Below are 15,903 nucleotides of genomic sequence, written 5' to 3' on the forward strand. Positions count from 1 at the left end.
AAATAAAAAAATTGATTCATATCTGGTGAAAAATAAGTTTCTGGAAAATCACTTTAAATGAACTATTTTTGAGAGCCGAGAGTGCTGTACATAAGACGTAAAAATTTTTTTACTAGCGATCAAAATGCTTAACCTAATTCGGCTTAAGATGCCTTTAACTAATTGTCACATACTTAAGGATGTCATTGGTCTAACCTTGATATTAGACATGGTCATAAGTATAAGTAACTCACTCACTTTCTTCACTTTATTTTAAATGTCTTTTATGAATACGGAAATTGTAATATTTTAAATAATAGCAATAAAGTTAGTCTTAGTGAACTTACAATTAAAAAAGAGTCTTTTTCTATGGATGGAAAGGGAATTAATACATTCTAAATTTTTTATATTGATTTTTAGAAGAAAAAGTGGTATGTTACAAACTTAATATTATGTTTTGCTTCTAAATAATCAGACAGTGACTAAAAGGAAGACACAAGACAATTCTCACGACAGCCGGTTGTACTTTACTGAAATTGACCCGGATTTTATCCAGCCAAGGGCTTTTTTAATTCGGCGATCTGACCCTATTTTGATAAGTCAGTTCTAGGTTAAGATTGTAATTATTGACCGGCATTGAGTACAACCCGGGCCCGGAGGAACTTTTTTGCTGAGTTTGGGCTAGAATGCTCTATTCAAACTCTACTTAGGTTAGTTGTGACATATGTAATGGATGGAGCTATCTGAAATCCTGCTCATAGCTCCATTCTCCCAAGGCACTACTCTATTACTGCGCCACTTCCAGCCAAGTGTCCAACAAAGGACCTCTACTCTCCCTAGGAGCTTAAACGGGAAACATTACTCCCAATCTATTTAGACCGAGAACTCACCTCAATACCCATTCCAAACGTTGACGAACGTCAATGGGATCGCAGCAGCTACCGCTCGCGGAAGTCGGAAGAGTGGTCCCTCTACAGAAACCTAGGAAACCCACCAACAAAGGGGACTCTTATCACCCGATAACTCTCCTTTCGCCAGCAGTGAAGACACTTGAGGCCTTGCTACTCCCGATATTCTTCCGCAAAGTGCACAGCACAACCACAGCACTTAATTTCATAAACTATCTGGCCTCAACCAAAAACCACCTTGTGAGAGGACGATCCTCGTTGCGATGAACTTGTCAAAAGCCTTTGACACAGTCAATCACACAACGCAACTTGAGGACATTGAACAATCCCTGATTCAGGATTGAAGAGGTGGACTATGAACTACCTGAGAAGTCGGCAATCATCCGGACTGTTTCGAGGTCAAAATTCCAAATTGAGAAGAATTCAACAGGAGGTTCCTCAGGGTGGTGTTCTCTCCCCGTTACTGTTTAATTTCTACATTTCGAAACGTCCCCAACCACCAGTGAGAGTTGCTATCACCTCTTACGTCGATGATTGCACGATATTGATTACTCCGCACCAATATGGTCGTCTGGATGCAGTGAAACGCAGACCAGCTTCAGACGAGACAAAACGCTGCTCTCCGGACTATAACGGGACGCCACTTGATGTTCCGGTAAAACACCTACACAGTGATGCCCGTATGGTTCTGGATAATGAACATAGCGAACTCATCTCCAAGCAGTTTCTGCTTGTAGCGGAGCCGCTTTCTAGAAACATCAAGAAGCTTTTCCTTACCACGTCGAAGACATTAGACAGTACACCGAAGGAACAAAAAATTGAGAGAAGTCGCAGGTATTCATCGTTAAAAGCCGCCCTCAATCCTTATAAATGAAAACAATGAGGTGATATTTGACATAAATGGAAAAACTATATGGAAGAAATATATTGAAACCGTTTTTTTCGAATGACAGTAGATTGAACCAGAACCTTAACCTCCATCACAGACCAACTGGCAATTATATTACGAAAGACGAAATAGAGAGCGCTATACAATCAATGAAAAATTACAAAGCAACAGGTCTGGATGAGGTTCCAGCTGAAATTTTAAAGTTGATAAAAATATGACTCTCTTAGTAAAGCTTTTTAACCACATTTATGACAATGGCCAATATCCAAAAGACTGGTTAAAATCTACATTCCTATCACTACCCAAGAAAAATAATGCGAAACATTATAGTGAATACAGTCTAATTAGTCTCTAATTGCACATGCTCTCAAGATATTTCTAAAAGTCATTCACGCCGGAATATATAGAAAATGTGAAGAGTCAATGAGCAAGACGCAATTTGTCTTCAGAGAAGGTCTTGGAACACGCGAGGCATTGTTCTGTATACAAGTTTTGGTGCAAATGTTTTATTGATTATGAGAAAGCTTTCGACACCATTAAACACGATAAACTTATGGAAATTCTTCATTCTATGAGAATAGATAAAAAAAGAGATTCGTTGCATAAGAAATCTATTTTGGCAACAAACCGCCCATGTAAGCATCAATGGTGATATAACCGAAGAAATATATATTTCACGAAGTGTAAGACAGGGATGCATTCTGTCACCCTTGTTATTTAACATATATTCGGAAGTAATATTTCAAGAATCCGTAACCAGTATTGATCAAGGTGTGAAAGTGAAAGGTATTTTCAACAATAATATACGCTACGCAAATGACACTACACTTAAACATAGCTGATAGCTTGATATGATTACAAGAACTTGTAAACCGAGTTAACTTACGTAGTGACGAATATGGCCCATGGATAGATAAAGTTACAAACAGTGAAGTTTTGAGTAGTGTGAACCGCAATAAAGAGTTGATAAAGACTTTAAAACAAAGAAAATTATTATATATAACAATTATCCAAGGAAAAATTTAAGGAAAACAGGGTATTGGCCGAAAACAACTTTCGTGGCTTCGAAACATTCGACAATGGACAGGAATCCAGAACGTTGGCAACCTTATACTTGTAGATGTGGCGACAGATAGAGAGAAATATGATGCGATAATTAAACTCCTGTGATTTTTTAATATATAGTACAATAGATATATTTAACATGTAAACAATACATTACACTGTGCAAAATTTTTGGGATTATTGTCTGGGGGGTGAGAAATTCCAAGTCAGGGTGATGGTACTAGGTCAGTATAGTAAAACCCTCAAAGGACATTTTGGCAAATTCATAGCAATTCAATGGATTGTGACCTTCGCCAGGATTAGTCCAAGTCATTGGGATACCAAATGGCATACTTTCACGTCTTCTATTTTTCCAATCCATTAGACGGTTGTAGCAGCTTTTACACACTATATTTGGTATCCAATTTTCGTTCACTATAACATTTTGGTTGAAGTACATCTCGTATGTTTGAACAAAATCAGTACTGAAATTTCCCCTTTTTTTATGTGTTGAGACATATTGACCACAGCAGTAGCAAAAGCTATTTATGTATATCTGTATCAAAATGTTACAACTAAGCGAAAAAACATCAAGATAAGGAAAAAATTTAAAAGGTCATAAACAAAACTGACACATACGAACGCCAAACCCTTTGAGGGTTTTACAATACTGACCTACCATCATCCTGACTTGGAATTTCTCACCCCCAGATTAGCTGTTGTACTGTGTTATTATATTATTATTAATCTTATTAATATTGTACATATTAGTAAATGTTATATGATCACCAATGTACGAATTGGCAAATAAAGAAGAAGTTACTTGTTATGCAAGAATAATAGAAACAAGATTGCGCAATGACGAGTTCAAATTTGTTCGTTCTGCGCATCTAAGTCACAGTTGACCAACGTACAATCAGCTGATTTTCAGTTTGTCAGCCTTTGCAATAAAAAGCAATTTTGTATTGCAGGCATACAAAAACATGAATATAATTAAAAGTTAACATCAGTATAAGTGAGTATTAATAAAAGATATCAATATAAGTGAATATTTTATAGTGAACATTTACCTACATATTCATTTAATTGTATTTTCATTGTATTATTTAATTTTGTCTCTTTGCTGTGTTTGTTTCAACCATAAACATTTATGCAAATAAAAAGATTGAATATTTTGTGACCAAGTATTAATTTATTGTCTTATTTAATTTTCTTTTTTTGCTATACATACATATGTATGTTCAATTAAGTTTTTATTTAAGGAACGAATCCTAAAATACATTCTAGCTATGAAAAACAATTATTTTACTTTCGAGCTACCATTTACAAAATTACTTAAATCTAAGTGCTTCTGCGCGTAATTTGTACATACTTATATGCAAATCAGTACCATTTACATCGTCAAATACTGCTTGCAAAACTCTCATATGCTCCATTAACATATCTGTTGGTTTTGAGAGTCCTCCTTTAGAAAGGTGATCCACCCAAGTATAAGACGAACAATTTTCTGAATTGCCACAAATTTCGAGGTTGTCTTTACCGAGTTTGTGCAAATTCTCAAGTCCGTCGTTGTTGAGAATCTCCAAGTCATCATTTTTTTCAATTGGGTCAGTGGAATTTAGATCAACTGACACACGTTGAAAAATATTACCTGTAAAAATATAATAAACATACATACATGCATATAAATAAATGGAATAAATTGTTAGTTAAGATTATTTTATTATAATTAGGATAAGAAACAGTGCAAAAACTTAGTTTATATGTTAGTACATATTTGCATTTGTTAACATCAATACATTTTTATATAAGAATGTTTTCTGTAGTTTTAGGTTTATAATATAATTTATAATACTTTTAAGAATTTTGGCACTTACCTGGCCGTTGATGAAAATGCAGCTAAGTTTTTGCTCCAAATTATTTCTGTGGAATTCCGAGGTTTTAATGGAAATCCTAAGGCGTTTAATTTCTGCTGACTGCTCGTTTTTGCACTTATTCAAAATTCTAACGAAAACGATACTTCATCAATATCAATTTGGACTAACATTTCTGTTTCCAAATGCAGTATTTTCTCGTCTTTCTCATCGATGACCTCCTCTCCTGCAGTTTGAAGTACCTCTCCAACCTCGTCTTCTTGAATTACTTCAACAGGGGCGTTATTCTTTAACATTGTTGTTAACATCTCTTTTTTGGAACGAGACTCCATCCTTTTCTGCCGTTCATTAGCCTTTGCAGGAGCAGTGGTTAACGTGGGAAAAGCGCTAGGCAGTAACTTAGTTGGATTCCGCGAACTTAAACCTGCAAGAGTGTTTGGTTATAAAAGTAAAATTATTGTAATCAAAATGCTATAATTACCCATTTCAAACTGCAAGTTGCATTAATTTTGTACATTGTTTTACCACTGTTTCATCTTTAGGGAAATGGAAAAATCTCCATTTCGTAGCACAATTTTTACCATTATTATTATTGCACCCAACACTGCGCAACTCATTTTAAAAAATATAAAATTTAACAATTAATACAACACTTGAAAACACAATTCGAATTCACTTTAAAAAGCGCGGGCGAATAATAAGTCAACCGTGACGTCAGCAAGAACAGCTGACTGAAAGCAAACATGCGCATTGCGCAATCTTGTTTCTATCATTCTTGCTAGTTATGTAAGTTTTTTTTAGCAAGTGTTAAACACGCTTTAAGAATTTCTTATCTTTTGCATGCAAAAAGATACTCTCCTGGGTTTCGTTTGACGTTTACAAATTGGTTAGCTGTTACAACAGAAAATTAGTTGGAATTTGCATTTATATATAAGAATATAATTTCACAAATAATTTATATAAATAAAATAAGCGAATTTAAAGTTAAAAAACAAGATTGGCTTAGGAAAGCAGCAGCTTTTATGTTTTCTGTTAGTCAAATGTAAACAAATGCAGCCGTAGAAAACTCGCCACCGAGAAATCAACACCAAGAATACATTTTATACATAACATCTCAATACTTACTATCATTACTATCACTATCATTAAATCAATGTTTTAAGGAAACACTATGACGTTTAAATCATCTATTAATAAAAATAAATAAATCATTTTTGATTTACAAGTATATTAAGTAACGATATTGGTAGTTTTTGCCTAGAATTTAGTACCTCAATATATACAGCACTGCGTTGCTACCGCTTAAAATCCAAGATGGTCGCTATTCAACCCTCAGAAAGCTACCACGAAAAGGTTTTCCAATGTGATGATGGGCCGTAGGAGTCCTTGTCAGCCTTCGGGATAAACGTAACTCTCACTCGTCTCGAGGCTCACGGGATGTAACCCAGTCTGATACAGTTCGCATAGATAAGTGCCAACCAGCTGCATGACACCTTAACAGCCTATTGCAGCTTCGCAGGTATAATGCCGTCTGGTCGCGGGGACTTGAACGATTTGAAAGAGTTAACCGCCTATTTCAAGTATCGTTTATCGAGAAGGTCGAAAAAGGCCGTGCAGTCATCATGCAGCACTCCGAGAGATATCCTCGCAGAGGAGTTGCTGGTCGGGAAGTAAGCATCTGAAGTTATTTTCACTGCTCATGGCTCACTTCCCATTTACGTTCTTGAGATAACCCGGGAAAACGGGGTGCCTTCTTTAACACAGACTCACATATTGCAAGTCCCGTTTTATAGAACGCCCAGTCATCAGTTGACCCACTCCCACGGACCCTGTTAAATAAACGTCTGCAGGGCGTCCTGATATCCGAGAGTTTTCAGTGGACAGGAACCCCCCAAAGCAATTTTGCAAGCCGAGCTGAAGACTTCGACCCGCCCAGCCGCCCCGTCGGTGGTGACCAGTGCATCCGGGCCCAGTGCGCGTTGGAGAGTTTGTCGGAGTCTCTTTAAGAATCAAGAACCCTCCAGTTTGAGATCAGCGGGGCCCCGTATGAGGTCAGGGAGAGGTAAAGAACCTCCTCCCTGCCTGCAGTCACAAAAGTAGGAGAGTTTCCTCCATTACAGATGAAAAGATGTTCGCAAGCAATGAAATGAAAAAGCAACTCACTTCTATTTATTTTTGTTCGAGCTACCCCAGATTAAATGTCACCTGTTGATGTCGGAACCGATGATGATGCCGGTTTCTCTTCGTGACGCTTCAGCCAAGGTCTTCCTCAACAGTTTCACCTCATCATCGTGCGACATGTATACAGAAATTAGCCAGACATCTCCGGCGTCACACTCCAGTTTTGCCGTCACTACGTCATTAGGTAAAAGAAATACTCTTAATTCATTTCGGACCATCATATAAGGTGTTTCTACCTACATCGTTGGTCGCCAGTAGCTTGTGGCTCTTCGTCCTCAATCCAGCGATGCCGTTACTAGTCAGCCACGATTCCTGGATCAGGACGACATCGGCTACATCTTGCTCTAGAAGTAAATTGGCGGAGGCCGCCTTTGCGTGTTGGAGATTAATCTGGAGGAATTTCATCCTTTAAATTCTCCTCCAGAAGTGCTACTTCAGCGCCCATGTCGTGCTCGACCCGCACCTTCTCAAACAGTTGTTCGAGGTTGAAGATACAGTCGCCGACTGACGAGCCGCCTTTACGACTCGCTACGTCCGAGAGACTCGGCTCGTTATCCATGGTTGTTTGGCCATCACCATCGCTGTTTGCCTTATTCATCGTAACCGCAACTTGGGCACCATCAACTAAGTCATCCGTTGAGAGTACTTTAAGGACTACCCTTTCGAACCCATAACTTATGGCTCCCTTGATTTTTCTGAGAGGACCGATGGACTCTGCATTTAGCAGCATTAGCGCTTGACGATATGGTGCTTCGGAACTTTCCAGCCTTATTACCCGCCAGTCCTGCGTGGGTAGTAAGTGGTTACAATACCTGAGAATTTCCTCAATCTTACTCGCAGAGGAAGGTTCGGCTGGCAATCAGACGCGAGCCCTAGGGTGAAGTGGAAGATCCACTTTGTCCACCGCCTCCAATCTGACTCCCCTCCAAAAAAGGACCCCAGCAAGTTTGTTGTTGCTGCTGCTGCCTCGGCTCCAGCTGCTGGCGCTGCTGTCGAAAAGAAGGAAGAAGCCAAAAAGGAGGAGTCGGAGTCCGAGGAAGACGACGACATGGGTTTCGGTCTCTTCGACTAAACTGAACACTAAAGTTGGTACTACTCAGAACCGCTAACCGTCCTCCGGGAAGGTAGTCGGCGAGGATTGACGTACCGGGGAACGTACGCTGAGGTCTGCCAGGGTTTTAATGGGACGGGGGTGGTTGAGACATTAGCCACTTCTGTTGAGTGTCATCTCATCATACTTCAGAATGCCGCCGCCACCAGCCTAGGGTTCTACCAAATCCTAAATAGCTACTCCTACTCAAAAACCAGTTCCAAAGCCAAATGTCGTTCAGAAGTTGAAAGGCAGTGAAGGCCGCAGGCCATTTAGCGTTACACGGGATGCACCAGTTTAGAGGCGACCTGCACTACGTCCCAGGCTTTGTAGAGGTACATATGTATATTAAAATAAATTATACGTATGTATTCTTGAACCGGGTGAATAGAATTTACATTTAAAGCAGTTCGTTTTAAACTTGTCCATATTATGTTTGAATTTTGTGAACTATGTAATACCATACAATTATTATAAAATCTAATAAGTAGTTTAATTTTTCAGATTCTCTGATTTCAAATATACTGAAATTAATTCAATTTTAAATTCAAATATATTGCGCTTCCTCGTGAAAAAAATTGCTTGAGCTTTGTCAGTATTAACCAGTATTTTCCATTTGTTAAAGAAAAAGACAAGTAGTTGAAGTCCTCTTGTAGTGAATTTGTTATCAGCTGCAATGAAGCCCTAACAGAGTATTGCCATGTCGTCCGTGAAAATGAAAGCTGTGCACTTCCTTTACGTCGGGAAATCAAAACTAAAAATTGTATGCAACTATGGAGGTCGTGCCTGGGGACACCCGCATCTATCAAATTTGCAAGACTGTGCTTCACTCACTTGGACTATAAAGGATCGGTAAGTAAAAAAACTCTATACAATTTTAACATAAAGTAAATTGTGCTAAACAGAGTCTTGGAGTTTGTAAACTTTATTTTGATAATTCTGTTTATTCTAAGTGTATGATATTATGTTTACGGAAGCCGAATTGTTTGATAACAAACTTATTGGGCGGTAGGACCGTGGGTGTTCTGCAAGCTTGTTGGGCTTTAATATCAGTATAACATTTAAAGACTTGCACCACGTCGGAAAATAGCAAAGGCGAAGACATTCGTTTATTTTTTATTATTCTTGTAAGATACTTTAGTTCATTATGAGGCAGAGCCTTAAGGCATAGATTTTCTATATTATCTAAACTAGGCATTTTTTAGTCTTAAGATTTAAAATAATTGAGGATATCTCAAAAATATTTTTTGAGAATTTCTCCTCGGGACTTATTATTTGAGAGTCTAAGTCGCGGACAATATTTGCGATTTTTTATAAGGTTGCCTAATCGGTAAGATTTTAGAGTAATACTGATTCATTTTAACTGTATCTGCTAAAATGTTCGCATTTTGTACCGTTGTAGAAAAACAGCAAGAATATTGCCTTAATGTTGGGATGCTAGAACTTTTTTTTAGATAATTTCTTAAATGTAGAAGAATATCCTCTAACATCTCTAAAAGATGTTCCAATTTTCACTTCTGAGAATAAATATGACTTAGCCACCTAACTAGGACGAGATCAGCCTTAGAGACTTTGTGTGACAATAGACACACTTTTTGACAAAGTGGCTTGCTTTGACAGAACAAATCGCTTCCTTGAAGTTATTTATTAACCTATCAATGTCGTCTGTATTTCTGACTGCTGTTTGGTCAATGCCATTTAGGTGTAAATTAACAAGTTTACCAAATTTGTCCAGTTGGCATTCTTAAATACGTATCGAAATATTGTGAATGAGCTAAAATTTGTGTAAAAGAGAGTTTGCACAGGTAGGCAATCGGATCCTAAGTCATTTATTGCGGTGGTGTTAGAAAACGCTTGAGGGACGTTTGTCAAAAACCATTTTGAAAGATCATTTGGGCCTAAGCAAAGTGAATGTGCAATCGTTTTCAAAATAACTAATTTTTTTTCGAAAAACAACGTCGCGTTAACGTCTGTGAAACATTGCTATCCGACACCAGGATGTCATGAAACGTATTATTACTGGCGATGAGTCTCGGGTTTATGCTTACAACGCTGAAACAGACGATCAATCGGCCGAATATCGTTGAAAAAATGAGCCAAAGCCGAAAAAATTTGTCGAGGTGTGGTACACTCCGAATTCCTTCCGACCGGCCAAACTGTCAACAAGGAATACTATTTAAGTGTTATGCGAGTTAATTCGTATTGTTATGAATTGGTTTAAAAAAATATATGTTGCCTTCGGAACTATGCACTTTATTATAGAAATTCACATACTTTAATGAACATGTTTTCATATTATGCTACAGGTTGTATAGTATTCGTTAAGCTGATAATATATTCAAGTTTTATGGCTTAGGATTAAAGTCTAATTTGGTTATTTATTCTAAACAAGTGTTTATCATGCGGCCTATGCATGTCTTGCATTCGGGTGTGGTGTGATATGAGTTCAAAGTTTAATGTTTGGTACTGTTGTTTACTTGATTAGAGCGGAACTGGTTTTGTCAGCGTTTCTCATATGCTTATATATAGTACATAAGTGTCGTTGATACTGGTATTAACTTTCCTCTCTCTTATAAAAAATGCCCTTTTATAATGTAAAGTTGGCTTTAAGTTGTTGAAATTGGTGTAGTTTCTTTCTTTCTTGAGTAACTTATCTTAGTTTGATTATTTTGAGTAGTGTCCAAATTATCAGGACTATAACTACAAATGTTGTGATTGTGTAGCATAAAGTTTGGATCGGGTGATCTTCAATTGGAATGAGTAGTTTATGTAACTTCCGAATATTCGTAAATTTAGTTTTTTCATTGGAGTTGATTACTTCATCAATTGTTATGGTGCCTTCATGTTGGGATATCTATTTTATTGTATGCTGCATGTTTGTGTACTTTCGTCCATTTATTTTTATGATGTCATTGAACTGGATCAAGTTTACTCCTGAGATAGTTTCGTTATCAATTTCATACTTTCCATCTAATATTATATTTCCATAATCTAGTATCGTGATATTTGCATTTGATTTTCAATAGTTTTACAATTTGCCTTTTCTTTTTGCACTAATTTCGAAATACATTCATTATCCTTGTTGATTTTATATATAAAATTATTTAGTGATTGTTTACATTCTTTTACTCTTGTATAATTATTTATATTACATTTAGCCATATATTTTTCTAATATATATATTGCCTGTAGATAACTTAATGATGTTATTTGAAATAATTTACATTTTTTTTTCAATAAAGGATATTTATAAATGATTACATACATATGTATCCTTAACTCTAATTACATAGGTAAGGCTGAGCTCAAGCTACTACTGGGGTCACAGCTGGCGGATAGTGGACGGCCTACGCTAAGTAGGTCAGCTGCGAATAGTAATACGCTTGGCTCAAAACGCCTCACGCGCCCAATGAACCTCCCGCGAAGAGGAGTGAATATGCCGCCTTTAAATAAGCGTCCACAACCCCCACCGGGCTGAGCTTAAAGGTATTGAAACCGTTTTAGGCATAGCCTGATCAGTGTAAAAGGAACGGATGCGGATTTATAACTATCCAAACATTATCAACTCGGATAAATTCTTCAAAACTAGTTTAAGAAAGAGCTATGTAGATGATGAACTGACTGCCACCTGGGCTGCACCTAGGGAGAACCTACCCACGAGAGGTAGGCAACAAAGCGACCAGCACCAAATGTGCACAGAAGACGACGAAAAACCCTGGGCAAGAGCCCATCAGAATTGAGGCCAGTAAGATTCGCAGATCGACAAAGGGCTGGGGAGGGCAGTATTCTGTCACCTCAGTAGATAAGAGTGACATCTTACCAAAATGGCTGGCAGGCTAATACTGCTCTCACCTCCGTCTCGTTAAAACCATGGCAGGTCTTCAAGTACGTTCAATGCACGTCGCTCATAATTTCTTTGGCCGTACAGGTTCAGTTGAGACGAACTCTTGATTCGTGCCCGAACCTGGCTCTGAACCTAAGCTCCCATAAGGACTTGTGTCAATTCTTGCGTGGCCTCCCTGCTTGCATAGATAACCACGGGGTTCATAAAGGACAACTGCTACAACGTACGGAGACAGCGGAGATGATGAAGCGGAGACCCACTAGAAATAATGAATACACCGCAACAACAACAAAAACCCCAACAGAAAAAAACAACAAAACAAAGACGAACAAGACGAGGAATTCGGAACGGTCTTCCATAGAAGCAGTATCCACTCAGATCCCCCATACTCACAACAAGAATACATCACCAAAATGAGACGAATAGAAGAAGAATCCTTAGAAAAGTGCAAGGGTATAGTGCAAAAAATGAAGTTGGCGAAGGCAAAGCATGGACGTATGTAAAGAACGGAGCGGAACAGCTAGACGAACTCTTCGACGTCATCAATAGCTACCCCAGAAATTGGCTCACTGCAGAAACCGAGAAAAGGCGGGCACATCTAAGCAGACGTATCAAGACCCCCGAGTCAGCAACCTCGAAGCGGCGTGCGACAAGCCCTTTGGAGCCGCGAGAAACAGTGCGACCACGACACGAAAACGACGCACATAGGAGCATTTGGTCTCAAAAACCGGACAAAATTATTTAAAGTGCTTTTATGAATAAAAATTAATAAAAATGCATGATTAAATATATTAATGCAATATATTAAAATAAAACAAGTAAAGAAGGACTAAGTTCGGGTGCAACCGAACATTTTATATTGAATATATTTATTCAAACATATTGAACAGGCTTATCTTCGCCAATGCTGAGGCAGCACAAAGCAAATACATAAACAAACGTATAAGGATACATACGTTTATATGAGGCACCTATGCATTTATATGCAATACGTATGCACTCAACAATTAACAAATAAACATATTTACTTAAGAAATTATATTGACCTAAGATATGCATTTAGGTAATTGAATACAAATATGCATGTGCAATTGAAAACAACACCATACCACGTAGCATAAACAATGTGCTACCCCTGCCAACCATGAGCGGGTAAAAAACCAGATAATCAGTGGGTAAGAAAGTGGGTAGTCCATAGGGTAATCATGTGTACTTTGCCATAGGCCGAGCGACAATTTTACCCACTCACGTCCGTATACATGTGATCATACATCTTTGCTGCTCTCATTCAGCAGTGTCATATAAAATAGTATATCTGTCCTGCTCTAATATCCCCAATCGACGGCTGATGCAGGGTTGCATTTTCTCTTTTTAAATAGCTGATGCAGGGTTGCATTTTAAACAACTGATGCAGGGTTGCATTTTTTAATTCCTACTTTTAAAATTTTTTTCCTCTATACACTAACACCAACGCACATTTTCAGGTTATTTTTCGTTTACCTAAATGCGATGAAAAAAAGGCTCTTTCATCTCTTGATTTATTTGAATGAGTGCGAAGGAGAAAATATTATTGTCAATAGTGACAAAAGAAAATCCCAAAAAGAGTAATAAAAAAACGATTGAAAGACGCATGTCATTCGTGATCGTACTACAGTGGTCGGCATGAGAGGATCTGTCACTGTGTTGGTGAACACGAAAAAAAAGTAGCCCAGTGAGAAATTGGAATTAAATTTAAGCAAATTTTATAAATAATTATTAGTATAATGAAAATTAACAAAATGTCTTTTAAGGATATTATTCCCTATTATCTTTAAAAGACTTGGAACATAAAAGGCATTGCATGGCACCAAAGGCATTTAGAATCATAAAATATTTCTCGCAGAACATATTTGGTTTTGCGCTATAGTCTTGCGTGATGTTAATTCGTTGCTGGCTCAACAACGACTGAACGACAGAGCGTAAGCGTACGTGTGAAGTTAGTTTGCACAATTGTGCTAAGAAATGCCGACCACTGTCGTACTATCGTAAAGGAGGCTCGTACAACAAGAAGGTAAGTGAATGATTTTTTTTAAATAATTTGCAAATAATTACTTCATTTGTTTTTATAGCATTGGAATTAGCAGCTGCAGCAATATCATCAGAAGCAGCAAATTTAAATTGTTAAGAAAGTATTTTTTTTTTTTTTAAGTAGGGGGAAGCATCAAAAGCCGGAGTGCGGAACTTTAATCCGCTAAACCTAACCTACTCCCAACTCCAGACTCTCCCACGGAACCACCTGATTAAGTATTATTTCGTGGGAGTGATAAGACATTTAAGTCTCTTCTATGGCATGGACTGACGGACGCCTACTCTGGTCTATATGTCCCAATTTTGTCATGATTGAGGCTGCCGCTTCGCTGACAGCTCTCCAGTTCTCAGTGGACTGACACATGAGTGTCGTCAAATTTTCCACCGTAAAACTACCACCGAGTGTAGTTTTAAGTTTTTCCCTTGCACTTGTAAAGCGCGGGCAGTAAAAGAAAACATGCTCAGAGTCTTCACAGCACTCTGAACACGACGGACAATTCGGACTAATGTCGTGCTGGAATCTGTATAGATAGCTTCTAAAGCATCCATGTCCACTTAATATTTGGGTTAGGTGGAAATCCAGGTCCCCATGTCGTCTGTCGATCCAGGAATGGACATTCGGTATGAGTCTGTAGGTCCACCGTCCTTTAAGTGAGGTTTCCCACCGCTGCTGCCATATTGTTAAGCTTTTCACTCTCTCTCTTCTTTTGGCTTCTGTAGTTGGCTCTGATACTTTGTACACTCGCTCGTATTCGTCACCCTGGATGTCAATGGGCATCAACTGGCTATTACTTCAGCAGCCTCGCTTGAAATTGTTCGGAAAGCACTGATAACTCTTAGTGCCGACAGCCTATGCACTGTGCTTATTTGTTTGGCATATGCTTTGATGCCTAGCGCTTGGGTCCATATTGGAGCCGCATATAATACAACCGATCTCATTACCTTTGCTAGTAAAAAACGCCGGGTGGAACGCACGCAGCCTTTATTTGCCATCATTCTTGATAAGGCATTCAGGATTTTTTTCGCTTTACCTGCAGTGTATTCTAAGTAGTCCGTAAATTTGAGCCTTGAGTCTACTATTACTCCCAAATATTTTAGGTGTGGCTGTGAATGAATCTGGCATTCCCCTATGGTGAGAGATATACTTTCCTCGACTTTTCTTGTGCTTATGAGCAAGACTTTAGTCTTTTGCTCCGCCAGTTCTAAACTCATTGAGGAGAACCATTGGCGCAGACCGTTAATGCACTCGTTGCATTTGCTCCGGAGGTCATCGAGGTGTTTGGCAACTGCTACCACAATAAGGTCGTCTGCGTATGCAACTAATTTAATATCTTACGTTTGGTGTCTCCTTAGCACCCCATCATACATTATGTTCCATAAAAGGGGGCCTAGTACCGAGCCTTGCGGTACTCCACTCGAGATAGAGTAGCTCTTTGTGCCTTCATCTGTATCAAATAACAGTCGCCTGTTTTCGAAATAACTTATGACAATTTCCATCAGATATTGAGGAGTGCTTATGTCATACAGAGCTTTAATTATGTTTATCCACTTTGCTGAGTTAAAGGCATTCTTCACATCCAGGGTGACCAGCGCACAATATTTTTTCGTTCCGCCTTTCCATCGCTTGCCACTTACTGCGCATTTCGCGGTGTCAACGACATCGTATAGTGCGTCTATGGTGGACCTCTTTTTCATAAAGCCGTATTGTCTTTCTGATAATCCGCCGGCTTTCTGGATTGCTATCTCCAAGCGGTTTCTAACTATGCTTTCATATACTTTGCCAATAGTGTCAAGCATGCACAGAGGTCGATATGAAGATGGTTCCTCCGGAGGCTTTTTTGGTTTAGGGAGTAGAACCAATCGCTGGACTTTCCATGGGTCGGGAAATGTTCCTTCTTTTAAGCACGCATTGTACATTTTTACGAATAATTTAGGTTTCAGAATCATGGCTTCCTTTAGGGCTCTGTTTGGGATGCCATCTAATCCAGGCGCTTTGCTGCTTTTAATTTTTCCGGCTATGGCCAATA

Source organism: Bactrocera neohumeralis, chromosome 3 (genome assembly GCF_024586455.1).
Source record: "Bactrocera neohumeralis isolate Rockhampton chromosome 3, APGP_CSIRO_Bneo_wtdbg2-racon-allhic-juicebox.fasta_v2, whole genome shotgun sequence".
In the NCBI taxonomy this organism is placed as follows: Eukaryota; Metazoa; Arthropoda; class Insecta; order Diptera; family Tephritidae; genus Bactrocera; species Bactrocera neohumeralis.